At 37.6% G+C, this 16547-nt stretch overlaps 1 long non-coding RNA gene across 4 annotated transcripts in view; it reads left to right on the top strand.

Annotated features, from left to right (window-relative positions):
- The window catches only part of LOC107078055 (uncharacterized), a 105160-nt gene that overhangs the window by 21685 nt on the left and 66928 nt on the right, over positions 1-16547 (top strand). For all 4 annotated transcript variants that reach the window (XR_011190072.1, XR_011190070.1, XR_011190071.1 and 1 more), the window contains exon 3: positions 9289-9364. This is a non-coding gene — a long non-coding RNA (uncharacterized lncRNA). The remainder of the gene's footprint in view (positions 1-9288; positions 9365-16547) is intronic.

The raw sequence follows: 16547 nt of genomic DNA, 5'->3' as shown, positions 1-16547 counted from the left end.
ACAGATCAATTCCTATTCAATAAAATGTTGATTGCCTGTCACAAAAATACTTTATTTTGCAGATAACTGTTTTTGCAGTTACAGTATAAGAGATAATGCATTATGATGCTCAGTATACATATATAGTATAGCATATATTGTTTTCTGTATGTTTTCCTTCCTTGTTTTACCTACAGATGACAGATGATTTTTTCCTGAGTTCCATGATTTAATTCCGTTCATCTAATTTGTTTTAAATTAGATTTTTATTTTCATAGTGAATCATTAGTTTTACTACCAGTCTCCGGGGGCTCATTGTCATCAGACTCTGGCATGTGTCATGACTTTACTAAATTTGTGGCTAGGCTGAATTTTCAGTGTGTAGGACTATGAAGTCACATCTTCAGAGGTCATAGAACAGCTTAAAATAAAACTACAAACTGGAGGAGGTCCTTCACCCAGCTAGTGGATTAACAGTCCTTGGAATCACATTATTAAGGAATTCCACACTGTCTTCTTCAACGGCTTAGTGTTTCTTCCCGATTTCAGTTGCTGTCTGTGTAAAAATGTCTCCTGTTTGGCCTTGTATTCTCCTAAATATAATTCTCTCCTGTGGTTCTCAGATTGACTGTAATTCTGTTGTCTGTAAGATGTCCCCAGGATGCACTAAACCAAGTTCCCACATGATCTTCTCTTCAAGGCTCAACTTCTTTTAAACAGGTTAAAAGATTATCTTGGCACACTCCTTGTTCTGGCTATTCTACTACAGTCCTGTCTAGATCATTAATATATTTCTTGTATCAAAGCTTTTTCAAAGAAGCTTTGAGATATTTTAAGCAGAACCGACGCAAATTCAGACACTTCGCACGCTTCTTACAGTCACTACAGTTTCTTTCACAAGAACTGGTAGGCAGTCTGTTGCCTCATAGCAAGTGAAGGTTTCAAAGTTGTAACACTGAAGTTCATTTCTATGTTTTGCATCTTATATATACATATGTGTTTCCTAGATGACTACTATTGTGATTATTAGGATTGTAAAAATGCATAATGAATGAGTCCATTGACCATTGTTGTTACATGTAAATACATAACATGTATTTCATATCAATACACATCATGTCTTGGGATGATATGTAACCCAAGACAAATAAGTAAACAATGAAAGGACAACAATGTGATTTTGATAGAAATGTAAAAGTAGCTCATGCAATGATGCCTCACACAAGTGCAGAAGTAGGGCACCTAAGATTCCATCGAAGTCTGTGGTTATTCTATACTGTTCTGTTGGCTGCAAATATATAGCATACATTGACCCAATTTGTAAAAAGCACTATGAGCTGTGGTTCAGCATGTAAGCATTAAGATTGCTTCTGTGTGAGAAATAAACCACTGAAAATCATTTCAGTGACTGTTCTACACTTTTCATGTTTTTACACCACACAGTTTTTCATTAAAAGTACGTATGGTAATGGTAAGGAACAGGGCGATGCGGATAATGAAGATACAATTATTTATAGTTATAATTAATTGAGTTTGTATTTACATATAAGGTTATGTTTCTGTTTGAAAGATGCTTTGCAAAAGGTAAAAGACGGAGCCAGTCCTTTGTGTCCGATCCATCACGTGTCAAGTTAAATTTGTATAGTTAAATAAAAAAATATTTATAAAGCAGCATTGTGTCTCATGGTGCTGCTGAAAGATGAAGATATAATATATATTCAGAAAAAGAGAACTATTCAAAATCACAAGTAAAAAGACATAAAGAAAAGGTATTTAAAGAGTTAAAAAATCGGGTGATTTTTAAAAAAAAATATTTTCGGAATCCAAGGGCAAGAAATTGCACACTCTAGGTACATACGATATGAAGTAAAACAATCTGGTTTGAGGCCACAGAGCGGCAACCGCTGAGTATAAGGTATGAGGGCAGGAAGTTAAAATCTGCGAAGGTACCTGTTATACAGCAGGCATTTTCAGTTTAAATAAAGATACCTTCTGTTTTTTTACAGGGCACCAGTGCATTGATTATAACACATGGGTGGCATGATTACTTGACAAATTCAGAGAGCATACAAGCTGCACAGTTTTGCACAAGGTGAAGCCTTTCAGTTAATTTGGAAGAGGAGTCAGCAAGCTTACAGTAAGCAATCCCTGACAAAACGGAAAGATATGGACAAGTTGAATGGCATCAGCCGCCTTAAGAAAAAAAAAATACAGTGCCATGTATTCAACTCCTGCCAATAACAGCATATTTTGATGAGTAATTTATAGAATTGTTTTTGCACATATTTTTATTCAAGACACTTATAAGAGATCAGTTTATTGGCCATATACAATTTCTTGCATTAGGAATTTGTCTTTTCACAGACCCCAACTTGCTCTCCATAAGACACACAGACAGGGAGAGAAGCCTGGGGTCAGAGCGCAGGGTCTGCCATTGTACAGCGTCCCTGGAGCAGCTGGGGTTAAGGGCCTTGTTCAGGGACCCAATGGAGTAGGATTTCTTAGCCGGCCATTTCAAACCGGCAACCTTTTAGCTACAGGCACAGATCCATAGCCACAGAGCCACCGCACCACCCAAATGATTATGAGTAGAAGGCTGAATTGCTGTGAAACATACAAAGTCAGATTTATTGATTGTATAATCATTTAACCTGAAATTAAATATCTACTGTATCTGAGGGAACATAAAGAGACAGATGCATTTATTCGGATGTCAAATTAGTCTACTTTGATTACCCTAATTTTGTGAACTTTCAAACTATTCTTTTGCACCTGCAGTGGTTTAGGGCTGCCACAGTGAAGGGGTTGAATACTTATACAACTGAGCATATACAAGTATAAAAGTCAGATTTATATAAGTCTTTCAGCATTTTTTGTGTAGATTCAAAATATTAAGTCCTATTTGAGAGTATCATGAATGCAGACAGTGGGGTGAGTGCATTTGCATAGTATCAATTATTCAGGATTTAATACATTGGTATCATGCTGTAAGCAAAGAAACTGCTGGTTGCTAGTGGGGGGCATTTGAGTCTATCAGCCTGATAATGACATCCAATGCTGAATTTCTCAAATTTCAAGCATTTGACCTAAAGGTAACATACAGTATACAGCAAAGGAACAAGTAATAGGTTTATTCCATGCTGAAAAGAGAAGAAAGAAAACACAACGTTTCGGCCTAGGAGCCTTCACACACCTGAAACGTTGTTTTCTTTCTTGTCTTTTCAGCATGGAATAAACCTATTACTTGTTCCTTTGCAGCCTACGTATGCTGACACAGCTACCCACCTGAACTAATACAGTATTTGTAAAACCCATTAGAGACCCCTAAGGTGCAGTAAAACTAACTGCTGTGGTGGAAGTTGAATGACCAGGCAATTGTATGTAAATATAAATGAAAGCTTATACTGTATACTGTACAGTATATAAAATTTGTGCTCCAGCTAAATATGCATTTATTTTCATAGAGATGCTTTAGTAGATTTTCTTTCAATGCAACCATGGTTTCAGACTGTGAATATGAAGGGAGTTTGTACTAATAAGCATTTTCACTAAATTATGTTGGAATATGCTATTAGTGGCTCTAGGCTTTTAATATGAATTTTCCACTCTTTGCATATAAAAATCAGCTCTGCATTAGCTGCTCTGCTTTAAGATGTTCGTTTAGACAACCTAAAATGTTTCTGTTTTAAAAACCTTATTTGTTAAAAGTAACTTTGTTGAAAATAACAAAATAATATATTTTTACAGTAAGAAATCCTAAAGAGAGTTGTTGCTGGATAGGACATTTGTGTTCTGTGCAATCCGAAACTATAGCATCTTGCAAAAACTGACCACTCGTGAAATTCTGAACCAAGGGAAGGTGTTTCTGTCATCTTTTTTTTTTTTTGGGAAATTCAGATGAATAATCATTTGCTTGGGTTTCAATGCATTTCCCTTGCATCTGTGTAATTACAGAATGTTCACTCAGCATTTGGTTAGTAAATGCGGTCTTTCACTCCACAGAGTACTTCACCTGATTCATCACTATTTTCCATCAGCCAAGGCAACTTCTACAGTTACATTTTCAGCTGCTGAGAGAAAAGTATCAAGATGAAGTTTATTGCTTGATGAATTCTGAATTTCTAACGAAGCTCGAAAAGCAGAATTCCTTGTTTTCTGTCAATTGCAGATAATGAAGAGAAAGTGCTTGTCTCAGATGCACACTCCTGCATGTGCACACACACTCTCCTAATGAAGCTTTGCAGGGCTGCGGCCTCTGCCTGAAACTGTTGTGCTTGCTGTTAATTCACAGGAAATGACAGCTGTGGGCTGATTGACAAATCTCACATGAAATGTCACTATTTAGTGCTTTCCCCATATGTAAATTTCTAATGAGGAAGGTAAGGGGCCAACATTTGCAAGCTAATTATTCTACAAAGGATTCTACAAACCCCGATTGCCCATTAGATTTACTTTTATTGTTTTTACTCATCAGATAACCAACAGCTTGAATGAGATTTTCAGGCTCCGTTTTGCTGAAAAGTTTGTGTGGGGGGGTGACAGACAAAAAGCTCTACTCCTCTAAAATATCTGTGGCAAAAGGTGCTGCAATCCGCTCCAGTCTGCTCAACACTGTCATTTTATTTTCCTAGAAATTCTAGAAAACTTAGAATTTCTTAGTGCTCTAAATGTAGTTCACAACGGGGTGGGTGTAACAGCCATTTCCAGAATGTTCTGTATCCTGCTAGCCACTCCTAAATATGATGGTTTGTTCTTCAAGATATGGCAAGAAGGGCCATAGGGCATTTGAGCCAGCATGCCAACTGATAACTCTTGTATGATATAAGAACATTAGAAAGGTTACAAATGAGAGGAAGCCATTTGGCCCTCTCATTTGTACTGACTGTTGGGAGTTAGTAGTTAATTGATCCAAGGATCTCATCCAGCCTTATCTTAAAATAAGACAGAGTATCAACTTCAACAGCATGGCTGGGTAGCTTCTTCTGTTCTCCCACAGCTCTTAGGGTAGAGAAGTGCCTCCTGTTCTCGGTTTTAAATGTACTTTCACATCCAGCTGTTCCAACTGCTTTTCTCTTTCACTGTTCATTTTGGAGATAATCTGCTGGATTGCCTTTGTCAGTGACTTTGAGGATTTTGAATACTTGTGTCGGGTCTCTTTGTAATCGTCTCTGCTCAAGACTCAAAAGGTTCACTTCCTCAGCCTGTCAACGAAGGGCATTCCCTTTAAGACCTGGAATGGAATGACTGATTCCAGTGCTGCAATATCTTTTTTGGTAACATGGTGAACAAACCTGTACACAATGTTGTAAATGATTATCTACTACTGTGTGTTATGCAATTTTAACATAACATCCCTTGTTGGAGTTCTGCAGTTCTGAACGTTTATGGGTCATCATGTCCAAGAAGACAGTATTTTTAGATTTCTAGATTTTATTAGAGCTCCAGCTCATGCTAACTGCATAACACAACAATTGGCCAGGCTTTCTGTCTCAACTGAATGGAAAACTGTCATCACTGATCATGCTATATCTAATAGTGTGGATTCCTGGATAGTCTCTGTTATTTTCATAAATGGAAGATTATTGTTACATCAGTTACATTACAAAAAGCAGATTGTGCACAGATTTATTCATATACTGTATAAATAAATTCCTTTATTTTCCTGTTAGTTTCTGGCTAGGGTCTCTTCTATGAGCATTATCCATTTTCACTTCATGTTCATGTTTTTCTCCATGTGTGCCAGTTTCCTCCCGTCTGTAAATACATGCCTCCAGGATAACCTAGGACAACTTTGATTGTGTGGTCCAATTATCCCTTCCTCCATGTCCCTGGGTTGGACTGACAAAATACCCTCACCTTGAGCCCTGTATTTACAGGATAATCTCCTGGATGCCATGCTTTCACCAGGACAGTTGGCTTTTGGGAGGATGGGTAATATGAAACAATACATTTTATTTATCAGAACTTTTAAAACACTTAAATGTTTTATGCAGAAGCAAGGGTGACCATATTGTCCGACTCCATGTTCAACAGGACACTTTGAGACGGGCTGGGATTTTAAAAGTATCCCTGGATTGAAAGTTTTGAATTTGTAAATCCAGAATTATGTCTTTGCTGAGATGCAAAATTTTGCATGATGCTCATGCACAATAAACATGTATCTACACATGTAACCTTACCTAAAATAAGGCTTCTGAATGCATTGGTAATATTGTCCATCTGTCCACCATTCTATCATTGGCAGTAGTCATAAGCAGTATTACATGTGTAGTGCATTGAGCACCAATTTTTGTCACAGCAAGGCAGTGAGATGTGAATCGGCAGATCTCAGATTAGGAATGAACTATAATCCTGCAAAACCAGGAGTTAGACCATGCAGTGCTGAATACATGAGCAGAAGAAATGTAAGATGCGATTTAATCTTAACAGAAAACAAGTGTAAATTACAGTATGTGGAATGATATTTATTTGCTGATGCAAAGCAGTTTTAGTTGGCAGGAGAGCAGAAAAATGTTGGGACAGGTGCCCTTCCAATGAAGTCCCATTTTGTTAAATTAGAAATGATGCATGCATATTTTTTTTAGAGTGAATACCTTTAATGACCGCTTGAATGCTCAAGCAGAACATCTCTATGGAGGAGTAAAGTTAAATGGCAGCAATATTGTCAATATCTTAAGTCAGTTGTGTTGCATCCCTATTTTGATATCAGACGGACAACCTTAAAGTGATGGAATGGTCACAGTCTGTTAAGTAAGCAGAGAAATGAACCCTAAGTTAATGAGACCAAATTTTTCACCAAGAGTAAAATGTGTAAATACTTAATAGCTGTGGACAGAAGTCTCAGCCCAGAGCCATGTGGAACACCCTGAACTAAGTGGAGAACATCAGATTTTACAGGGACAAAATCGCATCCAAGAATCAGATGCTTTGTGAATATCTGAGTATTTTAGGTAGGTTAGTTTCGGCTTAACCTGCATGGTTAAGGGGCAGACCACTGGTCACAGGATGAGTAGGCTTGAACCCCCATTAGGCTGAGGGGTTAACCTAGGCCTGCAGGTTAACCACCTGCAAGGTGGAGATGGGGCGTAAGAATGATGCATGAGATAAATGCGAAAAGAAATGTTTACGCTAGAAATATATTGCTAATTTCCTTAATGTTTATGACTAGGAACAGCTGTGCCTGTTTGACTTGTCGCTATGCCTCCCAAGCCTCAGTTAATGACTTAATATTTAAGGCAGCCAGAATTTATCAGCTGGCGTCCATTAGCTAAACAGGAGTCGGGATTATCAAGGTAAAACCCCAGGATTGATTTCCTTTTGATAATTATTATTAATAATAATAAGATTAATATCACATGCTTCATATGACTTTGGTGTCTGTGCCACCTCAAGCTGGCACCATCCAGTGTATTCAACACCTGCGGGGTGGGTTTCTCTTCAAGGGGGGCTGTCAAGGTGGCAACGTTCAGCACCATTCAGCCTGGTGTGCAGTCTCAACTTTCAGAGCCAAAGTAAGAGCCAGATTAGCACAGGATCGGTTGCCTCCTCTCTCTGTCAGGTCTATGGCACCTGCCCACCCTAAAGGGCTTGGGATGTCATGATAATGCTCATGCAGTCACCTCACCTGATCCATTAGGTGATTTTGGACCTATAAAATAAGTAAAGTTCACAAGCTTCACCTAAATTATAGAAATAACAGCCCTGAGATGTTAATTTTTGAAGCTTGATTACTTAGGAACTGCTTGCAATGATTGATTGCAAAAGCTGTCATTTTTTTTTGTCTCGTCTAAATTCCTGACAATACTGAGAAACCACTATGTTTCACAGAATTGTCACTGAAAAGTTTAATTTTAAGCTTGTCTTTTTAATTTAACTATAAAACAAATGTTTAAATTGCCAGGTCATTTTATCAACACTTTTTATTTTATTACTGTGCTCCAAACATCGGAAAGGGGTATTCTCCATTCATCATTAAATATTTCAGTTGAAATTGTTTTTAAGTTGTGTTGCAGCGCAACAAAATAAGTGTGAGAATTTAATTTCCAATAAATCACGTCTATAGTTTTAGTGGAGGAATATTCACATTGCACAGTTTCCTGTGAGGACAGTCACTCTCTAGATGTAAGCAAAGTGTAAATGGTTAAATACCACAATGATTGCAATTATCGGAATTTTAACTAAGGTGTGGTTTCAAAGATTTTCATTGCCCTGGCGTCCCAGACTTTGACACTGCAGTCTCTCTTTATACATTTCTCCTAAGATGTACTTATAATAATTCGTAAATGGACAACAAAGAAGTAATTAAATCTCATATACTCATTAAAGAGTTTATGTACTCTACAGTGCAATTAATGTGATGCAAGTTCTAAAAAATGTATGAATGAAATTTGCAACACCTAATCAAACATGTTACTGGAAACTGTCAAATAAACCTTAAAGCTCAGCTTTAATATTTTCTTTCATACATACAACTAGATAATCCACAGATAATATCACATTTTAGGATTGAACCTGTGAAATAAATATATACAGTAATACAGTATATTCATTTGCAATCCTTTTTGCTTTTTCTGCATCCTGCTGTTTGTAAAAACTAGTTTAGATTGCAAGATAAATAGCTGTATTCTGACTATATTAAACCTTGTTAAATAATAAATATATTATAAACATAGAAGCAAACAAATAAACATTTTCTTATGTCTACTTGTTTCCTGCCATTTTTACCATAATTTTCTTTTAAAAATAAAAATCCTAAACCAACCTTATTTGTTACAGCTTAATTTTAATTTTATTTAGTTTTTAATATTACTTCTCTTAATAATCTAACTTTTACCATGACTGTCAGAAGTATAATCCTTCAAGAGGAAAATGTGGTGATGTATAGGTTTTGTAGTTTGGGGTCCCAGTTGCAGTCTGCTTTCTCCCCCCTTGTTGCTGTTTTTACACCCTCAAGCACAGTACTTTTCATTCTTGATGTGATATACTGTAGCAGATCTTCAGCTTCTAAACTGATTAATTGTGGTCAAACATGCATAATCCATGATTATAATGTGAGCACAATTCCACACATTTTCATTTTTTGGTTAGCAAATTGTGTGCAAATAGTTATATTCTCAAAAAGAAGACAATAAACACAGAAAGTGAAATTTGACAGTTCAAACATTAGGTTTTGAGAGAATGAGTAAGAATATGTTTAATTATTTCTTCAGACAAGACCCAATAAAATCTGCATAAAAAGCTTAGAATGTATATACTGTACATGTTTATATACACACCGTGATCACTGTTCAGACTGTGTTTTGTTCTCAGGAACTCCTGTGTTTCTGCCTCCTGATGTTGCCACATCTACGTTTGAGAGAGCACACTTGCATGCTTTGTTCCACAGGTGGGTGGTTTGACATTGCCTTTCACCCTCTCTGACCACTCCAGTGGCCTTTTTCACTTCTGACTTGTTGAGCCACCACATGCTCAAAACAAATAGCATTTCAGCTAGCATTCTCACCTGTACTGAAATCTGTGGGCTGGGCAGTGTGCAAAACTTGACCAGGCTTGGGCACAGGGCTCAGCAGTGCATGTGCAGGTGAAAAGAGACGATAATTGTCACAGCAATGACACTAAAGGAAAATCACACACTTTAAGGAACTTTATCAATCCAGTAGTTTTTAAAATTGTTCAAGCATTACAAGCATAGGAAGCAGCTCCTTTCTTACTAGTATCAAGTCTTTGCTAAGATAATCAAATGGTTTGCCTATCTCTCACCCAAGTTGAAAATTACCATCTCTTGTTATAGATGTTATCATTAAGCAGTAACCTGGTGTATTTTTAAACTTATCTAGTCTTCTACAGAAGAATCACAAATGTTTCAAAAGTATTTTTTTTTATTTTCTTAACATGGAAGTCATTTGTCACTCAGAATTAATTGGAAGAGTGACAGTGGAAAGTTCCAAACACATACCATTCATTAATGTCTCTTATGAACCACCCTTGTGATGTGAAGTTTAGCCTATGATTCAAAATGGGAGCATTTGTCTCAGACAATTAATTATGCATTGAAAATTACTTCTAAGAACTAAAAATGAAACATAGTTTAAGTCCTTTTATGAGACTATGACCAAAGGAGCAAAGCTTTCTTCCCAAATGCTGTGTATTTTGAGAACTGCAAAAGTCCTGTCCTCTGGTGATATGACATATGAAAGTCTGCCCAGAATGACTTTCAGACCAGTATGTAACAGAACCTCAGTCTGCCCAACGAAAGACGGGTTCAGTCCATAATTTATTACAGATCAGAAGTGCGAATAAGGCAAAAAAAAATTAAATAGTACCAAATAATAGTAAAACTGAAATGAATCCCTTTTTCAACTACAAAGACCTCTAAGGTCTATGTTAGAGGCAGGAGCAAAACCTACAGAGAAAGTCATCATCATCTGTTAACAAAAAAGCTCAATCTTTTGTGTGTTTGAAATTAAAAATAAGATTAAAAGATTAAATTAAAACCTAACTTTAATTTTATTTGCCTGCAGCCTGTTTGATTTTTATAATTCTGAATATCATTACCTGGTTTTGTGAACTGCCCTTAATGCTCACTGGCCTTCAGTAATACATTACAGTGATGTGATTTTTATCCTCATTCAATAGTGCACGTTTTCTTTTGATTGAAAATGGAGTGATTAAGCTGTGTTACTTCAGTTATTCCATGCTTCTTAGGTATAGATTCAGTTTTCTAATAAGCCTGTAGAAACCCACCCTTGAATGATTCTTATAAATAGCATCCCTGATTTTACATGGGTATACACAGGATTTACCATTTTCAAGTTCTGATTGTGGTTTTATAGTCTTGTGAGTGACAATTTTACTGAAGTTCTCACCTTAAAATATATTTTAAAAAACAAACCCACAAAGGAAGAATCAAGATAAGAGTAATAAACATAAAGATTGAAAATATACCGTGCATCTACTTGGACACTGAACAGCAGGTTGTACACACATGTACAATACTATATGGGTAAGGTTCTTTGTCTGCTTTGCTTGCTACAAAAAAACAGTGTAGAAATTCAGTGTTTTAATTTGCATCCTACCTCTTTGCATGACAGAAGGTGTTATTTAAAAATAAATACAGATTGAAATGACAGTGTAGGGGTAGAATCAGAAGATTGCAAAGACCCTCTGACCCATTTTCTGAGGAGTGCAAAAACGATACGCTGACACCCACATGGAAATTTCACCAGTCACCAGTCACTCTGCTTGGCAAGCTTACAATAGCTCTAGACCCTTAAAGTTGTATTCTTTATCGCTCCTCTTTCATTCAGGTCTTGATCTTCTGTTAAGTCCCCCGTCGTTTACAAATTTCAGCACTTGGAGAAGTCCAGGAGTTAATTATTAATGTTCATATGTGAATAATGAGCCAAATGACCTGTCCTCTTCTTCAGGCCCTTCTTGTGTTTTCTGTTCTCTTGCACTGAAAGGTGGTTTGGAAAATGTGATGTCATCACCTTCTTATTGAGCGGGGTTCCGTTTGGGGCACTCTGACCTGTTTTAGTGATTGCAACGAGTGGGTAACAGCACCACCTTTGTTGGAAGCACTGCAGTTTTTGAATCAGCCATTTGTAAAGGGACCTTGGCTGGGTGAGGGCAGAACAATGTGAAAGGAATGAGATATTGCTAAGGGAAAGCATATTAAAGGCAAGGGAAACTACAAGAGTAACGTTGGAATCTAACTTCTTCAAACAGGAAGAAGATAAATCCTATAAGTTAGTAATTGTGATACACGCATGGTTTATATCCAAAGCAAAATTTAAATTCACATGGGGGCCACCGTTGAAACCTCTACCTGAGATTTGAGCCACTACTTTTTGGTGTTGTTATGCCTTCTTTGTTTTCACCAGGTAGGAAACTACAGTATTACCAATTTGAAGTGTAACAGGGCTTATTTAGCTCTTGTGTCTGTTCCAGAAATTATGTCACCCCCTTGAAACTATAATAGTAGGGAATTCCCCAGCAGGAGAAGGGAGTGCCAGAATTTCCCGCTGCCTGGGGAGTGGCTCTGGGTGGCTCTAGAGGCCAGAGACGCCTGTGAGCATTGGTGATCTAATCCGGGTGGGATTGGAATCGGACCAGTCGCAGTGTCATGCTGATTTCTGGACCTCATCTGTTATGCACATACAGTAATCTTTGTTTTACGTGAATCACACACTCTCAACTAGTGTAGTGGCTTGAATAACATAGTGTATGCGATGTAAATTACGCAAAGCCTTTGATGCTGAAATCAAAGGTTTGGGAAACTTTGATGAAACTGATGCCAATCTGCTCCGTTGCATTCTATGAACACATCAAATCCTCACTTTTGCTCTTAACACACCCATTGTATCTGAAGCTAATACTGTAGGTCAATACAGATTGCAGAACATGCCCTTCTATGGCATGTTTTTTTTAATTAGAAGAATAAATAAATATTTCTAATGTGTTCTTGAGGGAAAAAAAATATTTGAGTTAAGTGCATGGTTCAACTTCATAAACTTTTCTCATTAAAATATTTGTAAAGTGTAAATTGATGAGTTTCTAGTGGTCAAAGTAAGTGTGTTTATCAAAGGAAAATATTACTATTTATTACTAACGGAAAGTTGCTGTGTGGGGTTAGATATAATGTGTCAGAGCAGTCCTGTGTGGGAGGAACTGCTTCTTTTTCTTTGTTAATATACAAAACATTTAATCAGACAGGCCCAATTATCTGTTCAAAAAGGGAAGAAGCAATTTCTCATTTAATCCCAGTCTTAGTTTTTTGAGTGTTTATCCAAATTCCAGTCTTTGTGATTGAACCTACCATTACCACAGAGATAAGAGGCTGCCTTTATAAAAATCCTGAACATGAATCACGTTTTACTAAGTACTGGAAATGAAAGTCTGTGATGGCAGCAGATCATGCTGCAGTGCAACACTAATAAACTGCATTGAAGACAGATGCACTTCTGTATTAATAGTCAAAATTGCACCCCGGAGTGTGTCATTCTGAGAAAGTAAGAAGAGATATTGTGGAGATAAGTTACACAATTATTTGTTTGTTTCTGGGTGACTTTAAATAAAATATGAATAATATAAATTCTGACGAAGCAGCCTTTTCAGTTTCTAGATCTGATGGTCTGATATAAAAGAATAGCATTTGATATCTTACAGATGAATTATCTTTCAACTTTATCACAATAACTACACAACAGGAAGGGGGAAAGCAGAAATAAATGCTTTTGCTTATTTTTAATGTTAATACATAAGGATAAGTAGCATTTTCATTTATTTATCTTCTATTCCATGAAATGGGTTTACAGTGGATCCTTTTCTTTTGAAACATGAAAGGAAGTATTTATGAGAACTAAAGAAACTGTTGCAATACTGGGAAATGGGAATAGTAAAAGTCATTTTGCAAGAGAAGAAACTTTCTCGATGGGTAAGGAGTCACTAAGATAAAAAGCATACAACCCAAACCCTTTGTTCTAAACGCATATCATACATTATGCCTAATGGGTTGTGGCCTAGTTCTGGGGGGTCCTGCAACCGTGTACTCTCTGTAAATACTCACACAGAAAAACTTTGGTTCAGTACCAAGCAACTGAGGGCTTGGGTACACAAGAGGGTCTCTTAACTTGCATTCTGCGCATGAAGGGTCATCCGTCCAGCTTTTATCACAAATCCTCTTAATCCTGCTACGGGTCATGGCATGTTGGAGGCTATCCAAAACCACAGGATCAAGGAGAAACCACAGCCTGTGCTCAACATCTAGATAAACGAATTCAGCAAACCTGCAGGTCTTTTTGGGAACTTGGACAAGCACCTGGAAAAAAAAAACCTATGCAGATGTGGAGGATGAACATGCAAACTCTACATACAAGGTACCTGGGACAGGACTTGAATCAAGCATCCAAGCATTGTGAGGAACAATAAACTTCATTATCTAGTTGTAAAATAAATTAGACAAATTCAGCATTTGTCTCTGGTCTTGAGGAGTTTGGATAACATAATCCTGGTAAATGTTGGCTGTTGAGTTCTACAGCTGTGAAGGTCTGTACTACTGGCACTGGACACTCCTGTTGGAAGATCTTAAGCCTCTCACAGGAACTTAAATCTTGTTATTAGCCAGCAGTTAGCCACTGCCTGTTTTGCATTAAACAATTCATTTACCTCATCTCAGTTATCTTCTGTTCTGCAGATCCTGTGTTTATTCATATCAGTACCCTCCTACAAGTCACAGGGTGAACCTGCAGTGGCAGACACAGTCTGATCATTTTTAAAGATAAGAGACAAATATCTTACACTGTGAGTGCTGTAGGTGGATTAAACAGGAGGAAGTGAAACATCATTTTTAACTAATCTCAGCTGATCATTGTTATGTTTTTTTGTTTCCTGCAGACTGCAGTACAAATTCAACTCTAGTTGTGTGTTTTACAATGATATTTATTTAAAAAAAGATGATAAGGTATCCCATAAAAATCCTGAAATCATGTTTTACGAGATAAGGTAGGGAATTTGATTTTCTTGCATGGTAATAATGTATTCAAATACACTGTGAACAGAGTGGTTACACAGGAAGAGGTAAAGTACTGTGAAAGATAGCCTGGTGGGTTGATTTAAATGGTACATTGCATCATAGGTCTTTTCACGCTAAAACAAGTCAGTTTATTTACAAGATGGCATTTAAATTACCGGGAAATATGAAACTTCATTCCTAGAAAGTTGTTTGTTGTCCACAAGACGATCAACTTTAGTCAGGAGAGTGGCAACAATGCAGCTCAGCCAGGAAGGCCTTCCTATAACACAAACGCCTTTTGTTTACTCAAGCACTTCTCATCATGTCTAAGAATCCCACAGCCTTGACACCGGAGCTCTTTCACCAATCAGGCAGAAGTATAGCCACCTCAGAGATGCACTGTGGAAGCCATTCTGTGCCAGCAAAACCACACACTAACTCTATCACCGGAAGACACCTGAATTATACTTTTGAGGCTGGGGCATTTTACATAAAATAATTTTTAGCACTGTGCTGGATTCAGCCACTTGTTTGCTTTCTAGAAATTGCGTAATCGGAAATGAGGCGGTAGGCATGTTGGGTTATAGGTTGCATAGAAAGACCAACAGACACCAAAACAGTGCAGACATATTACAGCATCTCAGAACCAGTACAAAAAAAAGACCAGGAACTGGTCATTCAGAATCTCATTGAAAAGAACTCATTCTCCTTGAACACTTTTCTGCCACAGTGCAGTATATTGATCTTTGGTTTAGATTTTTCCCTCAACAGCAGGGGATATTAGCTAATGTCCATGTGCTGCACATCTAATGAAAAGCTCCTTGTTGGTCGTTATCTCTTAGTTTTCATTTCAGCGTAGCTCAGTGAATGAATTAGACTTTTCTATATTTGTTTTCAGTTGCAAGTTACAATGAGTGAATCGCAAAAACTCATGCTATTTATTTATCCAGCAAATAGAAAAACATTTTAGGAAAAAGTCTAAGTGCCTTATTAGCTTGCTTAAAGCAGTGACACAGTGGTTAGCATTACTGCCTTGCAGATCTGGAGCCCTGGGTCCAATTCTGGACCTGGGGTGATCTCTGCATGGAGTTTGTATTTTCTCACCACCTTTCAATGGGTTTCCTACAGGTGTTCCAGTTTCCTCTCGCAGTCAAAAAGACATAATAAGTGATTTACCTTCTGGGAAAAATGTGCTTGGTGTAAATGTGTGCATGTCTGTGTCTGTCTGCCTGTCCGCCTGTCCAGGGCGTGTCCTGTCTTGCACCTGTTATATTCCGGATAGGCTCATCCTCTGAATTGGAGCAAACGATTGGAAAATAGGTGAATACTGAAACCCAGAAGACTGAGGGATGCTGTGGACCGGGGCTAGAGAACACAATTCCAGTACACAAGTGAGACCTGTATGGAAGGGCATTTAAAACCAAGAACAAGAGGCACTTCTTTACCCAAAGTGTTGTGGGAGCATGAAACAAGCTACCCAGCCATGATTATTAAGCTGCTACCCTTGTTTCTGGATGCATAAGATCTATCAATTAACATATCACTACTAAATGGGCTATATGGACCAAATAGCCTCCTCTCCTTTGTACAGTAATTGACCAACCAGAAAGCACTGTACGAAACCAGTCACGTTCACCCTCAGGGATCTAGCTTGAAATTTAACAATATACCTCGGAAAGAAATTCTATTTCAACCTTCAAATGCTTCCCGTGGGTAACAAATGCAGAGTCATTTTAGCCAGCACTCTGCATGCAGGGGATGATCTGCTGCACACACAGGGAGCTGCACATGAAAAACGTCAACCTGCAGCCAGTGTTGAGAAAATGATGTTAACACTGCTCCCACAAGTGTCGGGCATTATCCAGCCTGTCAAACATTACAAATTTGGTTTTGCAGGAAGTGGCACTGATAAGGAGGCTCATGCTACAGAAGGGGAACCTCCCTTTCTCTGTAAAAATGGTTTAAAATTAGTTTCCCTACAGTATGTCAGTACTAGATCTTGACATTTCTATTTGGCTTTATTAAAATTCATATACAATGCTTTTATATCACCTCT

The sequence above is a fragment of the Lepisosteus oculatus genome, chromosome 7 (genome assembly GCF_040954835.1).
Source record: "Lepisosteus oculatus isolate fLepOcu1 chromosome 7, fLepOcu1.hap2, whole genome shotgun sequence".
Classification (NCBI taxonomy): domain Eukaryota; kingdom Metazoa; phylum Chordata; class Actinopteri; order Semionotiformes; family Lepisosteidae; genus Lepisosteus; species Lepisosteus oculatus.
Note: the sequence above shows the minus strand (reverse complement) of the source record. Positions and strands in the feature narration are given on the sequence as shown.